The sequence below is a fragment of the Leuciscus leuciscus genome, assembly GCF_965113295.1.
Source record: "Leuciscus leuciscus genome assembly, chromosome: 2".
Classification (NCBI taxonomy): Eukaryota; Metazoa; Chordata; class Actinopteri; order Cypriniformes; family Leuciscidae; genus Leuciscus; species Leuciscus leuciscus.
In genome coordinates this window covers 56,191,047-56,205,842 of record NC_138726.1, presented here as the reverse complement: position 1 = coordinate 56,205,842, position 14,796 = coordinate 56,191,047, and the positions used below count along the sequence as shown (strand labels likewise).

The 14,796-nt window shown below is 37.4% G+C and overlaps 1 protein-coding gene and 1 long non-coding RNA gene across 3 annotated transcripts in view; both read right to left on the bottom strand.

Annotated features, from left to right (window-relative positions):
• LOC309493192 (obscurin-like) overlaps positions 1-14,796 on the bottom strand; it is a 404,602-nt gene that overhangs the window by 215,618 nt on the left and 174,188 nt on the right. The gene's annotated exons all lie outside the window — the stretch shown is intronic.
• LOC309493362 lies at positions 2,656-4,257 on the bottom strand. 2 transcript variants are annotated; one of them, XR_014203867.1, is made up of 5 exons: positions 4,203-4,257; positions 3,950-4,014; positions 3,799-3,857; positions 3,612-3,715; positions 2,656-3,401 (listed from the first exon to the last, which is right to left on the bottom strand). It is a non-coding gene; the product is annotated as an uncharacterized lncRNA (long non-coding RNA). The 2 variants fall into 2 exon arrangements; XR_014203868.1 differs by having other exon boundaries at positions 3,950-4,250.

Genomic DNA, 14,796 nt, shown 5'->3' with positions numbered 1-14,796 from the left:
GGATTGTTCTGCTCATGAAACACTGAAAAAAATATCTTTCCAAGAAATTTCAGTAGACAAAAAACCCCAGACAATATGAGCTGTGGAAAATTATAAGTGATCAATGAGCTTTAATAACAGCTTTTAACAGCGGATGTCACTGAAAAAGGTAAATGAATCCCTCACAGCCTCGCTTTCATTCCTGTCATGGCGCAGCTCTGAATAAGGTCTATATATTACTTTTGAGTGATTTGTTACAAAAGTGCATACAATATGCTAAACACGAAGCTTGAACGAGTGTGTGTGTGTGTGTGTGTGTGTGTGTGTGTGTGTGTGTGTGTGTGTGTGTGTGTGTGTGTGTGTGTGTGTGTGTGTGTGTGTGTGTGTGTGTGTGTGTGTGTGTGTGTGTGTGTGTGTGTGTGTGATGCACTTGAACAGTGGTTCTCAAACTTTCTACACCAAGTACCACCATAATGACCAATATGAAAATACAGTAGAGTAGTAGGCCTAACTATTACAGCTCAAAAATGAGGCAGTTTTATTTCTAATAAGAATATTTATTATTGCCAGCCACTTTAAACATTGTAAAAACACAGATTGAATATTAACACTGCATTGTGCTGCTTACACACAGGCAGGGGCGCCGCTAAGGGGGAGAAAATTAGGACGACCCCAGAGATTGATTTTATTAATGGCATGGGTGCGGTAGAGGGCCCAACCTCATATTCTTTCATAGAGCCCAAAGTTTCTAGTGGCTACTCTATACAGGTAAATAAAAAAACGTAAATAATGATTAAATTAAAATGTATTGCAGATTATGATTATGATTATGATAAAGATTATGTTATGAAAATGTATTGTATACTTAAGTTAAATAAAAACTGTACTGCACCTAAAATATTAAGTTAAAAAAGTACTGTAATTAATAATAAAAAAATTAACACAAGCTCTGTATTCATATTTAACCTTTTTACACGTACATTTCAAATATAGGCCTATGTCACGGAAAAATTGAAGACCGGAAGTACGTCTTTTAGTAGGGATACGGCTCTTCCGGTTAGCTTTTTACAATGGCGGAGTCCGATAGATACCGCTGGACCAAATCTCTCCACAACCTGCCTGAAGTCACATAATATGACGATGTGGTTCGGATGGTAAATGAAAACTCTCAAGTGGAAACGTCAAAACTGAGGAAAGGGTACAAGTTCTTCTGGGAGAAATTCATTTTCAATTACAGAGGTAAGTGTTTGAATTCTGCTGTTATAGCTCTAGCCGTTCGCCAGTAAGGTAAACGTTTCTATGGTAACAGTGAGCTGGACCAATCAGCAGACGTTGCTGCTACGCTTAGGATTGTGGGTAGTGCAGTTTTTTTTTCATAAGATCGCGGATAAAACATGTTTTTCTTAAAACAAGGTTGATTTCATACGAACTTATAGCTTCTACAGGAGCAAAAACCTTAGTTTCACAACCTCATAGCTCGTGGTCAGTATACCTCGGATGGTTTATACATTATGGCTGATAATCTAAATCCTTATCGAGAAATACTGTTGACGGGAAGTTCTGAATCCCTACTCCGCGTTCCGGAAGCAGGAAGTGTGACATAGGCCTATTCTGGCTGACCCCCGTGAGGTTTTCAAGGCGACCGTTATTTAGAACTTATTACTTTATTGTTTCCATGGTGACGCGTGACACACTGCAGCCACAATAGCGCTGAATGACTGATGATCTGCTTTTATTTGTATTTTTTTATTCAAAATATTCACGTGTTTTGTTGTTTAAACACCTTTATAACTATCGCATTAGTTGAGCTAGCCTATATGCGCATTATATATAATGGAAAGGATTATTATTGCTGCTTTCATAGACATCAGTGTGTATTTTATAAACTCTACATCAGTGGACACACACTTTTCTATCATCTGAAACTGCGATTTATAATCCAAAGTGACTTAAATGTTCAAATCTACTTTAACAACAAGACAAGGCGATAGCTGTTGTGTAAAAAAACTAATAAATAATACATTTAACAGCAGCAATCGTTCTCCTCCACCATGTTTAAGTTTATGGGCCGCCAGACTCGGAATCAGCAGGCAAAAATATTGCTTTCGTAAATAAATATAAGTATGAAGACGGATTCAAAATCTTACTAGCAGACAGCAAGGGTATTGATTAACATGATGAAGTATGATTATTGTATATGATGTTTTATTTACAACAATATACAATTAAAAATGAAATGGCAAGTCACTGTCATTAACAGACTATATGGACTGACTGGATCTGTTCAGTTCAACTAGATCATACACTGTTAGACTTTTCAAGGGTTTTTTACAGTAACTTACTGGCAACACTGTTGCCAGTAAGTTACTGTAATTAAGAGTTACAGTACCAAACCGTATTTCAGTTTTGTGTAATACAGTGCATTACTGTAAAAACGAAGCTAATCAGTACAGTGCATTACTGTAAAAACTAAGCTAATCAGTACACTACTGTAATTATTTTTATTTGTACTAAATATAAATTAGATTTGATAATTTTATTTTTATCCTACATAAGTACTACTTTCATACAAACCAATTAGACAAAGTTATCACAAAATACCATTTTTTTATTTAAAACATTTCATATATATCACAAAATAAACATGCCAATGCTGGAAATGATGTGTGAATTTTTTACACATTAATGGGTAAGTTTAGAGACAACATTTTTTGTGTTAATTTTAACTCATTCATTGTGTTAATGATTTTAACAAAGTAAATATGTCAGAGAGGTTAGCACAAAGATGTGTAAACGTGTTAAATTAACACATTATGTGCTGTCCTTCACTGCAAACATTTTTGAAAACATACATAAAATCATAAACAAAACATTAGCATTTGACTAAATGAATGTAGAGTCATTGGTTGTTTAGCTTATACAAGTATTATAATGAAATATCAACCATTACATTCATAAAACTGCAGAATATAAATACATTAAGCATTCAAAAAGGAAATGTCCAAAACAGGACAAAACACAGTTCTTTTCACAATACAAGACACATAACCCCACCTTAAAAATAATTTCACTTATTTCCAAAAATGTGTTGGATTCATGTACACTGGTGGCCAAAAGAAGTATTTAAGTGGCGTAATGTTTTTGAAAGAAGTCTCTTTGATGCTCAAGAAACATTTATTATTATTATCAATGTCTGACTGTCTACTCCATCTTTTCTACAGCATAGGAGTAAAAGTCATCATCAAAATAATCTTTAAAAAGCCAACACAATGTTTTTGTCCACCTTTGTGAATAAATGAACTTCTCCAAAGATTGGTTCCTGTTCAGAACTTGATTGACAACATCAGAGTGTTCCCTGGTCTGTGTGCGTGTCCACAAACACAAATGTACTCAGTCCTTCAGAGGAGATCCCGGTTCCAAAACTATGAGTGAGAGTGAGAGAGAGAGAGAGAGAGAGAGAGAGAGAGAGAGAGAGAGTATTAGTGTCACATTATTTTTAACCTCCTTTTTTGTTAATTTTTATTATTATTTTCACAAAAACTTAAGAATATATATTTGTAAACAGCTTTTGTCAATAAATAGCATACAAAAGAACTAAATTAAATTATGCCAGATTAAATTTTAATACTTACAAATCCTAAATTCTGTCCAAAAATGCTGAGATGCATAGAAAGAAGTTGAACGACTGAAATAGATGATTTTAGCCCATTTCAGCTTGTCTGCAGTGAAGGGGTTCCTGTTTGAGACAAATACACAGTAAGAAACATGCAAGAAATCACTGTGTGATGATCGTTCTCCTTCCTACAGTAGTTAACCCACCTGTGCGCTGATATTAGGACCTTCCTAGTCAGGTGGAACTGCAATGGTAGAGTCGCTGGCTAATAAAATATAAAAATAATGCAAAAATATAAACTTAAGTTGTTTAGAATGCTAGATTTGGTCTTAGTGAGAGTTTTACTGCAGTGCTTACCTGGATACATTTAATCTGGTGAGACTGAACAAAGACAATGGTCCATCTTCTGATTGGTTCATTTGCTGTGTAATAAAGTTAGACATAATGCAAAGGTCACTTATTTGATATAAAGTTAGCCAATTTTATAGAGATTTTATAAGATATTGTTAGCTACCTAGTCTGCACCAGTGGCTCAAAAGCAATTTTCACATAGTGTATGCTAATCATTTCAGCAAACTTCTCAAAATATATCACAAATGGGCTGGCCTACCTCTGGAATCTTGCTAAGTCACTGGCGCGAATTGGCGCTTTGTTGCAGTTGCCTTTAAACACAAAAATGGAAGTAAATATTAAATTCCATAAAATAAAAAAAACTATAATATGGTATAGTTTGCAAACTAATGCTAAAACTATAAAGGTTCTCATCAGTAGGCCAACATTAAGATATAAACAGAATTTCACATTAGTTTATTCACATTTATTGTTAATGTAAACGCGTTGCTCGTTGGCATATTTTAACTCGACAATTCAATAATCTAACAATGTGTGTAAAATGAAACGTTAGCTCAGTTTACCATGGTAAAGTTCGTTACCGCCATGTTGACGACGAGTAACGTTAGGCTAACGTTAACGTTATAACATACGTTAAACTGGGCACAATCCTGTCAACATACACAGAATGTTTTTTTTTTTTTTTTTTTTTTTTACCTTGCTTGCTGATCTCTCTCTCTCTCTCGGTGAAGTGAATTCCGTCTCTTCCCCGGGCCAGACACGAACGTCGCGATCCAACAAAAGACAGACCCCATTACCTACACTGGATGTCTGTCTGACGCGACACGACAAATCCCAGACAGTGTAGTGATGCGCCGCGGCCGTTATATTTCAGACGTAGTCCGATACGAGTCCAAGCGCTCGCACTAGTTCTTACAAGGGATAAACAGGTTTGCATTTAAAGGTCCGGTCGCTTCAATGTGTCCAATATAGACAGCTTCTGGCTATTATAGCGTTGTAGACACGTGGTGTAAGGCAAAAATTAGGAAATAAAAAGCACGGTGGAATGGTGCCAGCCAGAGAGGCAGTTACGTCAAATACAGTGGTATACAGCAAATTTAAAAAATACAGTAAGTCTCTGTATGTGGTGTTAGACGTCACAGAAAATTCCCATGATGCAATTGGAATCACAGTTATTTACTGTAAAGAGAAATAGCAGTATAATACTGGGGGATTTAAAGTAAATAACTGTAGAAATTACAGAAAAGTCTAACAGTGTATACATAACACATTAAAAAAAATAGCATGAAGTGTGTTAAGCACATTAGTCTCCTACACATACTGTGTTAAATGCTGTAAATTCTGAAGTTGTGTTAATTTTTAAACTACACACAAATGTGTATTTTTTTTCTACATTTTTAGCAAAATATGTTTAAATTAGAGTGTTACATAATTTACATAATTTTCATCCTTCTAATAGTGCATGTTTCTTTAATTTCCTTGCTGTTAGGCTACTTGCCCTTCTTTACAAATGAAACCATTTGCCATCTTTTTTTTGAATCATGATCATCTGATCACTCTGGTTTCTGAAGCTCGACTGTCATAATGCATCACAAACAATAGTGTATTTTAAAGGAGATTATATCATTCAAACGGACCGGTTTTTTATTAACTGATGAGAAAACGTTTGTCTGGCGGTTGTTGAACAGAACCTGTTCTGGCCGGTAGATGGGGCTGTTTACAGTCAACAGGATTCAACAGAAAGACTGTGTGACTGATCTACAACTGCAAGACTGTGTTTGACTGACTGAATAAACAGCCAGAAACAGTGTTTCAGCAGCATGAGGAACTACAGACAGATGATGCTGTGTGAAAATGTGTGACAGCAAAATATGGACATAAACATCAGCAAAGAGACAAATATGAGGTCCTGATCTGATCCATACAATAAACATAATTTTTTTTTTTACACAAATAAAAAATAAAAACTACAACACAACCCACATTTGTTAAATAGATACAATTTACTGTAATACTGCATATATAGTACCTTCAGCATCCGTCCCAGCTTGATTGTCCAGATGTTCAGAGTGAACGAGGGACATCAGCACTAAAAGCAGAAGAAACAGATATGAAGCTTTTCCATTCATTCAACACAATGTAAATCACACACTGAAACATGTCTAGAGTTTATTCTACATGAACTGAAAGTGTTTTTCTGTTGTGATGCTCAGTCAGGGGAGAACTGATGGATTATTCTCCAGCATTTAACCCTCAGGTGCTCTTCGATCATTTTTTTTCGATCGTTTTGAATCTCTAAAAATCACAGCTTCATCGGAATGGTACGAAACTTGGTACCTTTCTGGGCCTTGAAAGATGCAATGACATCGCTGGCTATGTGGGGTCAGAAGCTCTCGGACTTCATCAAAAACATCATTTGTGTTCTGAAGATGAACGAAGATCTTACGGGTTTGGAACGGCATGAGAGTGAGTAATTACTGACAGAAACTTCATTTTTGGGTGAACTATCCCTTTAACATCATCACACTCAATGACGTCACATGACTCGTGAACTGATATGAGAGTCGATTCACTGATTCACTGATGCTCAACAATAAAGCAGCAGTTTGAACCACTGAGCTTCACAACATATGATGTTAATCTCATCAATAAATGTGATCAATCAGTGAATCTCTGTAACTCTGTCTCTTTTGCTTTTCTATACAACTATTCATGTTCCATATCAATTTTGTATCATTCCCTCTGTTCCCGTTTGTGTTTGCTTATTGTTTTGTAAAACATGGAAAGTATATAAATAACATATAGAATAATGCATATTCATTCCACAATGACATTACATAAAAAAAAAAAAAGATTGTGTGTGTTTTAAGACACTCGCATACACACATTACAAGCTACAATTAATATGATTAATGTGGTAAATAATGTGGAGTATAGGGAACACATATTCACTATTAACTACAACTTTAGCCTCTATAAACTCATATTTTACTGCTTATTAATAGTTATTAAGATAGTTTTTTAAGTTTAGGTAGTGGGCAGGATTAAGAGATGTAGAATATGATCATGCCGAATAAGGCATTAATATGTGCTTTATAAGTACTAATAATCAGCCAATATGCTAGTCATGTGCTAATAGGCAACTATTTAAAAGTGAGAAATGAACCCTAAAATAAACTGTTACCATTAACGTTTCACATCACTGATTCTTTACTGGAACAAAACAAGCTTCAGAACTCCAATCCAAAGCAGGTCAAAGTGTTTGAGACACATGACATCACTTCCTGTTTGATGTCGGCACCATCAACTTCATTGTGACTTTATAGTGGCTGCAAAAAGAATTTGGACACTTAGTGTGTTTCACATATATGACACTTTAATGAACCAAATCCAGTTCAGTTCAGGCCAATTCACACTGTACCGACATCGACGACACACAACAGAGACTCAGTCGGTTTCTGTCGATCAATGTGTTTCTCTGTCTCTGTTGGTATTGGTCAGTGCTTGTTTTTGCATTTATTAAAGGTGCTCTAAGCGATGTCACGCGTTTTTTTGTCACATACAGCAAACATCTCCTCACTATCCGCTAGCTGCCTGTCCCCTGAACACACTGTAAAAAAGAGCGGTCTCTGTAGACAGCCCAGGCTCCACAAACGGCAACAAAAACAAACTGGGCTCACCCGCACCACGAAACACAACAAACTGTTCCAGCCAATAACCGACAAGAAGGATTTGGGGTGGGGTTTGGGGGGGTTAGTGCGTGGATGAGGAGGAGGGAGGGTCGAGCTAGCCTTCGTTTTGTTTGACAATACTTCGAACGTCAACAAGAAGTGACGTCACCCAACATCACTCAGAGCACCTTTAAATGTCTGAGGAGTGACACACTGTAATCTGGTGATTGTCTGCATTGGTCAGTATTTTGTTAGTGTGAACAAGAACCAGAAAGACAACCAGGTGCATGCCCTCAGACAGTACTTGTGATGATCACAATGTAAATGGACAGAAAATGAGGTGGCCCGAGTGGTTTATTTATGGGTCCTTTTAGGGGGTCCTGAGACATAGATTGATGTTTCTGCTGGTGGTTGCCCCGACTCCACAGTTTTTCAAGCTTCTAAGAGGACCAACAACACTAAACACTTAAACACTGCAGAGCTTCAGGAGAGACAACAGCATTTTAAAGCAGGTGTGGTTCGGGTCACGGTCTTTATGTCAAACGGGTCGTGTAAGGAACTGTCGGATACCAGGTCTGGTGTTCTGTTTATAGTCATACTGTGTTTGTGGGTTCAGTGAACAGGACCTGTGCAGGCAGCGTGACTCTGCACGTCTCGTGAAGAGAAACATACTGACTCCAAGTACATTACAAACAAAACATTCTTTCCATGAGTGTTGTCGCAAGTTGCTCTCTAGCTGACATACCTGATGATTATGCAGTTGATACTTAAAATTCATCATTGTGAAAAAAAGAATGAAAAAAAAAGAAAGCACAATCTTGTGTGTAAGGTCATGTTGTAATGCTAAATATTGTCGTGCCGTTGATTTGGAACATGGAAACATGGGTGGAATGAGCCATGACAAGGAGATTCTTTACTGAACTTCTTCTGCACAGATGTACAGTTCACAGCACACTCACCAATAGTGCGATATTCATATATTCAGTCAATGCAGCTGATAGGCGCTCTTACTCCGGCCAGCTACCTCTAATAACAACAGCTGACGTTTCCAGCGTAACTTCACGCTCCATACTAAGGAGTGTGTAACTGAACAACCAATAAGAAACAAGAACACAGTAGAGGTAGTTAAGGGACTTAAAGGGCCAGGTTACTACAATATAACTGTAGAAGTGTGTGCATTATGATGCGCCGGCACTCAGTGTGAGATCCACCAATCAGAGAGGTTCCCGAATCTGTTGATTTTTTTGATTGGATGAATGAATGAAGACTATCTTGTGTTTTTGCCGGGGGCTTGAGTACACACGGAACCGGCGACTATGATCTGGAGATCATTTAGGTTGTTGATAAACATGCAATAGATAAGTGATATTTAAAGGAATATACCACAAGCAGTTTTCACTCCAAACATTTCACAAAATAAAAGTATTCACAATATTAAACAAAATGCTGTTCAAATGTTCACATAGGCTGTCACAGTTGTGTTGTGTTCTGCCAGTTTGAACTGACTTTAGACATCCAATAAAAAATGACACTGAGACCAGCTTGTTAAAAAATAACTGTAAAGTGTCTCAGAAAAGAGAAGTTAGTTCTGAGAAAAGCTTGAGCATCATTTGATGGCAGTTTCCTCTTGGTTTGATAAACAGTGTCAAATGTAATGAAGCTCAGACACATCTATGAGTGATTTAAGTGTCCAGATACTTTTTTGCAATTATTTCTTAAGATAGTCAGAGAGAAAGAGAAGTGATAGAGAAGCTGATTGTGTGTTCGGTCTCTGTTCTCAAGCTCTCTGAGTCTCTGATGGAGAGTTTATTTAGAGATACAGCATCATTCAGCACTAACTCACATCAACACAAATACTATCAGGTCGTATTCACAAGACATCTTAAGGCTAAAAGTAGCTAACTTGCCGATTTAGGAGAAAATCTTATAAATAATGGGCATGTCAGTCCTAATTTTAGGACTCCTACATTTTTGCTCTACGAGTTTTTCCCAAAGGTTTTTAGTGCTAAAATCAGCTCCTAAATCTGTGATAAGTTAGGCTTAGTCAAGAGGACTCCTCAGTCACTAAAAACCAAATCACAAACAATCCTAAAATGGATGTTGCTGGCAATCTGCCTCACAGACACTGAACACCATTTGAGCCTTGGGTGCTGAGCCTTTTCTTCATAAATGCAATAAATATTCTGATTTATAGATTTTAATTTGCAACGACATTATATAAAGATTCATTTATGTACAGGCAAAATACATTGAATGACGGAGAATAAAACATTACGGTCAAGTTGAAAATAATCAGTGTGTTTACATGCACCCTCATAATGCGACTATATTGGGATTTTGGCAATAGGCTATTGCGATTAAACTTTACCTCATGTAAACACAATACTTTGATCAAACTAATGCGATTAAGATCATAATCATAGTAAACTATGTGGCATACGCCAATTTTAATCACCTTAAAGGAGTAGTTCACTTTAAAGGGGTGATAGAATGCAAAACCAAGTTTACCTTGGCATAGTTGAACAGCAGCTCGTGGGTGAAATGGCCATACACAGAATCTCAAAATCCCATGTCACCTCCTTAATATGAAAATCTCAAACCTTTAAACTGTAGCTGTAAAACGGTTGGATCTCAAATCAGCTCAGATGTGATGTAACATTTGGGGGATTTCCTTATTTGGATCTGGTCTGTACCTTTGTCACGCCCCTAAATTTGCATACACACAGCCCACTTTCTGGGCCCAGCAATATCAATGGTGGTCATGCAGTCAGACACAGTTTAGCCGGCGCGCTAAGTTTACTGCTTCTGGAATGATCAAAAATACTGACGGTGGCTGGCAAAAAAATAAAAATAAATAAACGCTGGTGGGGAAAGAGTTAACATAGCTGTCAAATAGATGGCTTGCACACAATCCACTAAGCCCAGCAAGAGAGCAAGGGGTTAACAATGCGTTCCCTGTTGTATTGCATGTTAAAAGGAGAGGCCTTGCTTTGCTTAAATGCGGCGCTTGCTTGTCTAACAGTACGACCCGTGAGACCGGGATGGTCATAAATAATATAAAGGCCTATTCCTCCCCTCACTTGACTTTACATGTGATAATACCACACAACAATAGCACACATTCCCCTGGTTTCAGAGACAAGGCTTAAGCCTAGTCCCAGACTAAAATAAAATGTTTGAGCCGTTTTAACTGAAAGAAACTTACATAAATATCTTAAAATATGGCCGTGCCATTGTTTTGTCTCAAGATGCACACCAGTAATGTTTTTTCCAACTAAGGCTTGTTTATAAAAACGACGTAAATGTCCTAATTGAAATAAGGCCTAATCCTGGCTTAATCTAAGCTCTGTCTGTGAAACCAGGCCCTAGTGTTTTAAGGTGCTGATTGAGGCTCAAACATATATGGTTGCACAGCTAACGTCTCCATGGTTCACCTCCAGTGAGGGCTGCCAATCTTCATTGGGCATGTTGCGTCTTTGCTTTGGAGATTCCTCGTTGTAAACCAACCAATCAGCGTGCAGCTCATCTAAATATTAATGAACATACCATAAAAGGGAGAAAACCGCTCATTTCATTCTGGGTCTATTTCTCAGGGTTGCATTAGGGCATATAAAGGAGCCACCGGGGCATTTTCAGCCCAACCAATGTTACAAATTTTGGAAACCTTAAGAAACAATGTGAAATACCCTATAAAATCATTCTATCACCCCTATAAAATGAAAATTAGCCCATGATTTACTCACCCTCAAGCCATCCTAGGCGTATGACTTTCTTCTTTCAGACGAATACTATCAGAGTTATATTAATAAACCCTTATTAAATAAGTTCGGAAGCATCAGGGTGTTTATTAATATAACTCTGATAGTATTCGTCTGAAAGTAGAAAGTCATATAAGCCTAGGATGGCTTGAGGGTGAGTAAATCATGGGCTAATTTTCATTTTAAAGTGAACTACTCCTTTAATCACATTATAACCACTCTGACCAAAGTGTGCTTGTGCTCGGTTCTACACTGATGTCGTGTGTGTTGTTCACACAACTTCAAGAATGAACTATGTGACATTATTCTCAAGTTTTCTCTTCTCAAAATCGCTAAAATCGCTGCGCAGTCTCTGCTCCGTATCTTCATCCAGACGGTGTAAAAACATGTATTTTGAATTTGATGTGAGTAGATTAACATTCATACTGAATGCCTATCTGATTGTGGTATAACCATACTTATTAACGAATAATCAGAATAATGAAAATTGCATGTAAACTGGAGTGAAGAGTTCTGCTCGTGTCATATAAACATGTTACTGCGATTAAGACGTTACTCTGACTATTAGAAATAATCTCATTATTGGTGCACATGTAAACGTAGTCATTGTCCCATCGTCTGCGCCGATAGCCTTGTGGGAAGCTCGGTTGACCCGAGTTCGAGTTCCGGCTCGTGAACCTTTCCCGATCCCCCCCACCCTTTCTCTCTCCCACTTCGCTTCCTGTCACTGTCCTATCATAATAAAAAGACAAAAACGGCAAAAATAAATGTTTAATAAAAAAAATAAACAATGTCCAATTACCTGTGGCAGCTGTTTTCACGAGTTCACACAAATGATCGAATGCGAATAGAAGTGTAAAATAAGTGTATTTGGCGTGCTGTCCGAGGGGATCGAGTTCATCATTTATCCCAAACCCAGAGTAATGGTCACTATCCCCGACTGGGGAAGGTCGAGTCGAGTGGTGGAGGGATGCAGAAAACTGTTGAGGTAACTAGGTGAGTCGGCTGTGTATATATATATATACCTCCTCTCGAGATGTTTAGTTGGACCGTTTGAACGTGCTCTTCCGGAATTGTTTATAAAGCACCATTTGTCGCTTGAATTCAGCAATCTCTTGAGATGCAGACATGTAATAGGCTGACAATTAGCTGAACATATTAAAAGTGACCCCTAGCCTATATTTTTTAAGATCTTTATTTGAATATGGCAACATGATACCTCGTTGGATCCTTCTTACAATATTTCTATGATATCACTGACAGAGACGCCTCTCCCATCAGCCAATCACTGTGGTCATAGTTAGTAAGCATGATGACATCGTCCATCATCCCTTTCTCTTAGCTTAAGACTTCTCTCTCTCTGTTCCTTATTAAAAGTTGATCTAAACAGCTTTGTGAATAGGGTTTAAGAGAAAACTATTAACTAAGAACTTTTACTGCTATTTAGGAGAACTCTTAGTCGTAAGAAAACATGTTTTGTGTATACAGCCCCTGATTTAACTGAACTACTTGTAATAGGAAGAAACATTACAACAAAACTAAACAAAAATACATGCACACATTGCCTCCATCTTTCACAAGCATTATCACACAGATAAATGCATCATCAACCTCTTTGTCTGATCAACACGCAACATATCATCACAATGAATTTGAACAATGAAGAATACAGTGAGGCTGTGGATTCATATATAGACTCTCCTACACAACACTCATTATTGTATCCCATCTTCAGCTGAATACATTGCATTAGAAATAGAAGATATTAAGAATATAATAAAATACTCACAGATGAGAGGCAGTGCACTGGAGGCCATACTGTCACATTAATAGACTGTGTTAACAGCGCTGTGTGCTAAAACACACACTTCCTGTGTTTAAACAGTCATTTCACACTTCAAGAAGAGATGAGGGAGGAGGAGACAAAACTCTACACAGAAGTACATGAAAAAAGAGAAAGGATAAGAGAGAGCCATTCTAAGATATTTAGCTTGTCTTTTGGTGTATGCAGGTTGTTTCTGCTCTGTTCATCTACTTGAAAAAAGTTTTTACAGTAATTGTTCTCGCACTTCACACAGCCTCACACTACAGACAGTGAATACAAAGTGAAATCACCATGTGATATCTGGTTTAGGGCTACTGGTGTAAAGGCGCTTTCACACTGAGCGAGCGTGATGCACACACACCGAATGCAAATTGCAAAACGATTGATTTCCTTCGGATAGTTAACGCCTGGAGAATAGGTGGCGCTGACCAATAATAAAGTTTTCCATGTGTATGTATCTCATATGTTTTTCCATAGGCTTTATAAGCTCATCCCCTAAAAAAAAAAAAAAAAAAAAAGGCTGATGCATACTTGCAATGAACTTGAGTGATGGCCACCTACTGGACATACAAAGTAATGTTTCCAGATTAATTACACATGTTTGACTCATTAAGGGCCTTTTGTACATTGGTACTACACCAGAAACACAAACTATCTATAATGCTGTTTACTAGAATTATTTTGACCAAATACATCACAAAATCGCAGCTGGGTCACAGATGCACTAGAGCTACAATTAGCATCAAGCTAATCACACTGCAAGCACATCACAATTCATGAGATTATCACTATGGAGAATTTATAGAAATGCTATTCTGTATAAAGCAATATTAAGTTAACATGTTAGAATAAATCTGTGTCTGACCCCAATGATAACAAGCCATTGTAATTAGAGTAATTTAAGATGCCAAAGGCCTCGTCTTGAAAGCAGACGAAAGAGTGTCTGAAACCAGGGAGAAAAGAGCGGTCGAGTCGGACAACTTTCAGCTCTGTTTGACCAGCACTGATCCGCAAACGCAAATAACGCTGCCGCATTACTTGTTGCTAAAAAAGTGAATGCATTTGAAATATTGCTGCAACATTTATATAATTAACAAGTTATCCAATGTGTTTGTCATTATTTCTGTAAAATGATCAGATACAAATCTTCTACCGCTTTACTGTTATTGTATATATCCTCATATTGCACACAGTGACAGAAGACTTGAAGCGATTTGTCAACATTTCAAGCCCAGTGTGATTGATGCTATTTAAATACATGCGAAAGTAAACAAAGGAATACATTTTAAGATATTTCAATTATTTTACTACTTTCAAAATATCAGAGACCCCAGTTGCAATGAACACCAATAGCCTACAAATGAAAGTGAATAATACACACAAAGTGACACAGATAAAGTGATTTTGATTCAGGTCAGATGGACTGATGATCGGCCGCAACAGGATATGTTCATTTCTTCTCTAAAAGGAGTGTAGCGCCATGAAAGTGACTACTTTTAGAAACGAGAAGTGCTTCATTCAGGCCTTCCTGTACACAGACAGATGGATTTGATGGGGAAGTCAATGAAAATGACAGGCACGTTATGTTACTGTGAATCT